The sequence below is a fragment of the Suricata suricatta genome, chromosome 4 (assembly GCF_006229205.1).
Source record: "Suricata suricatta isolate VVHF042 chromosome 4, meerkat_22Aug2017_6uvM2_HiC, whole genome shotgun sequence".
NCBI lineage: Eukaryota > Metazoa > Chordata > Mammalia > Carnivora > Herpestidae > Suricata > Suricata suricatta.
The window spans coordinates 36,420,058-36,423,366 of NC_043703.1; the positions used below are offsets into that span (position 1 = coordinate 36,420,058).

The following is a 3,309-nucleotide window of genomic DNA, read 5'->3' on the forward strand; positions in this document are numbered from 1 at the left end:
TCATTTTTTCTTTGTTCATGCCTATGAAAAATTGACTTTTGGCACTTATTCAGTTTTGTACACTGAGAATGATAGGATTCATTAATATTTAAGGCAGTATTTTAGGTGTAATGACACATTTATATATTTTTTGGCATTAAAAAACTTCCTACCCAAAGTCATTTTTCTCTTTCCTCAATACCCACACATGTACAATCATACTCACTCTAACACACACACACACACACAAATAGAAAATAATATAAAGAATACAAAATATGTTTTCAATAACTATGTCTGAAATCTCATTTAAATATGAATTTAAGCGTCAATATTTTTGTTTTTGTGGCTCATATAAAACTCACAATTAGTAGATCTGTCACATTGAGGACTGAAGTAAACTGGGTAGGCGTACGAATTTTATAGGGCCGCCATAGCAAAGTACCACAGACAAGGTGGCTTAAACAACAAGAATTCATTTCTCACTATTCTGGAGGCAAAAATTCCAAATTCAGGATGTTAGCAAGTTTGGTTTCTTTGTCTTACAGCTGGCCACCTTCTCACTGTGTCCTCATACGGTCTGTGCTCTGTACACTAGTTTCAGATATTTTCCATGTTTCCTGTCCTTTAAAGGACTAAGTCATATTGGATTAGAGTCCGCCTTAAAGACCTCATTTTACCTATTACACTCCTTTCAAGACCTTATCTTGAGTTGAAATGCCATTTCTTCTTTTCTGCTGCAGGCTCAAGTCTCTGCTCAAGTTCATGAAACCCCAGATGTTGGTTCTGGTCCTGGGCTTGGCCCAATGTTACTCTCGACGCAAAGCAGCCATTGTGAAGAATATTGATAATGATACCCCAGACCATCCATATAGCCATGCTCTCTCTGGTGGCTGAAATGGACCGCTATTCCCACAAAGTGACAGCTACCATAGGCAAGAAGAAAATTGCCAAGAAGTCAAAGATCAATGCTTTGTGAAAGTTTATAATTACAATCACCTCATGCCCATAAGGTACTCTGTGAGAGTCCCCTTAGAAAACACTGTTGTCAACAAAGATACCTTCAGAGACCCAGCTCTTAAACGTTAAGTCGCAGTATAGGGCCAAGGTCAAATTGGAGGAGAGATACAAGAACAAATGGTTCTTCCAGAAGAATGGTTTTAGATCTGTTTCAACCATTAAGATTTAAAAAAAAATAAAACTTATCTTCAAGTATGGTTACATTTTGAGGTATTGGGGGCTAGGACTTCAGTATGTAAACTTTAGGAGGACATAATTCACGCCATAACAGTACATCTGGATAATCTTAGTTAATCCTATGTAAGGATTTGTAAAATGAAGTATATCAAAGAAATGTATTTTTCCTCCTCCAATTTAGGAATTAAGTTTTAGTAATGTCCAAGCTCACAGACGGCAATTACTCCCTCATGTCCTTTGATACTTAGCAACATAGACACATTTAAATTCTTTCCTCTCTTCCTCCCTACCTTCCTTCCATCTTCCCTCCCTCCTCTCTTTCTTTCTTACCTTTCTCCCTCCATCTTTTTTCCTTCCTTCCTTCTTTCCTTTCTCTCTCTTTTTCTTTCTTTTTTCCTTTCTTTCTATCTCTACAAGTGAGGGCTTCCTGAACAACTTCAGTGAACCAGATCTGTGATAGATGCTAAGAATAAAAATGTGAACTAATGAAATACATCTACAGACTTGATGGAACTTACACCCTAAAAGCTGTGATAGATATTGTCTGATTAAGCAAATAAAAGACATTATTAAAACACCGGCAAATGCTAATAAGGAAAGTACAGGTACTAGTAAAGTGCCAAAGTGGAAGTTCTCACCAAGTTTAGGTTCCAGGGCAAGTGTACTTAGAGAAGTCCCATTAAAATTATGATCTGAAGGACAAATATGAGGAAATGTCATTTCTAATGTTTCTGAAGTAGGATGTTTGGAAAATGAATAAAGAATAGCTGGAGTTGGGGCACCTGGGTGGCTCAGTCAGTTAACTGTCTGACCTCAGCTCAGGTCATGATCTCATGGTTCATGGGTTTGAACCCTGTATCAGGCTCTGTGCTGACAGCTCGAAGACTGGAGCCTGCTTTGGATTCTGTCTCTCTCTCTCTCTCTCTCTCTCTCTGCCCCTCCCCTACTCATGCTCTGTATTGGTTTCTCTCAAAAATAAAGAAACATTAAAAAACAATAAAAAACAGAGAATAGGTGGAGTTAAGAATGGTAGATACAGGTCAACAAATCCATGTTTGAATAAACAACCTAAAATGTAAATAGGAAGCATACCTTCCAGTATTCTCTACTTCTTGAAAGAAGATATTTTATTAATACCATTGCTTAAATCAAAGGGATTTTATAGCATTGAATTTCCACATTTATGATTATGTTAATGTTTATTTTTGAGAGAGAGAGAGAGAGAGAGCGAGAGAGCACACACAAGTGGGGCAGGGGCAGAAAGAGAGGGAGACACAGAATCCAAAGCAGACTCCAGGCTTTGCCTGTCAGTACAGAGCCCAGTTGAGGGCTCAAACTCATGAACCTTGAGATCATGACTGGAGCTGAAGTCAGATGCTTAATGGACTGAGCCATTCAGGTGCTTCTCCACTTCTATGTTTTTAACAGGACATCAAATTGAAAATTTTATCAAAATAATTGGAAGCAAAGGTTTCTAAACATAAAGTGCTATATATAAAGCATAATACAACTGTGAAGCTAATATTTAAAGGAAGCATAAAAAAATAACACATGATCAAATTTAGTCATTATTTAGATGATACATATGGAATTACATATACATATTCTCTAACTTCTTAGTGTACTAAAATTTATAATATCAAAATATTCTCTTTAAAACCTATTTAGAATTAAAAATAGATGTTATTGAATTTCATTTTAAGGCTCAAGGAAATGCTGTGTGTGCAATCTCAATGACTTTAAAACTTCATTGAAAACCTATCTGAAGATTATACATGCTACTTGTCAGTGTTTATTCAGGAATTTCTTTCTAGCTATTGTGAAGGATTTGTCCAGCATTAAAACTAAGTAAAGATAAATAAGCATTGCTTTATAATTGCATTAAAACTTAAATTAAAAATTGAATACAATGGGGCTTGCATTACTAAATGGTTTCTTTTAGCAGGAAACCTGAGAAGGAAGGAAATACAGTAGCTCACCTGCATTCCATTTATCTGCAGTTCTGTGACCAGGCGCTCACAGAGGACAGAAAAGACAAATGGCCCCATCTTATATAGTATCTTCTTAATATCTTTGTAAGCATAAGACCTGAACCTCAAGGTGAACAGTATTTGCTAAGGGAGAGTTTTTATC

The 3,309-nt window shown here is 36.3% G+C and overlaps 1 pseudogene; it reads left to right on the forward strand.

Annotated features, from left to right (window-relative positions):
* Positions 1–729: 729 nt before the first annotated feature.
* Positions 730–1,168, forward strand: LOC115290551 (annotated as a pseudogene).
* The last annotated feature ends 2,141 nt before the right edge of the window (positions 1,169–3,309 follow it).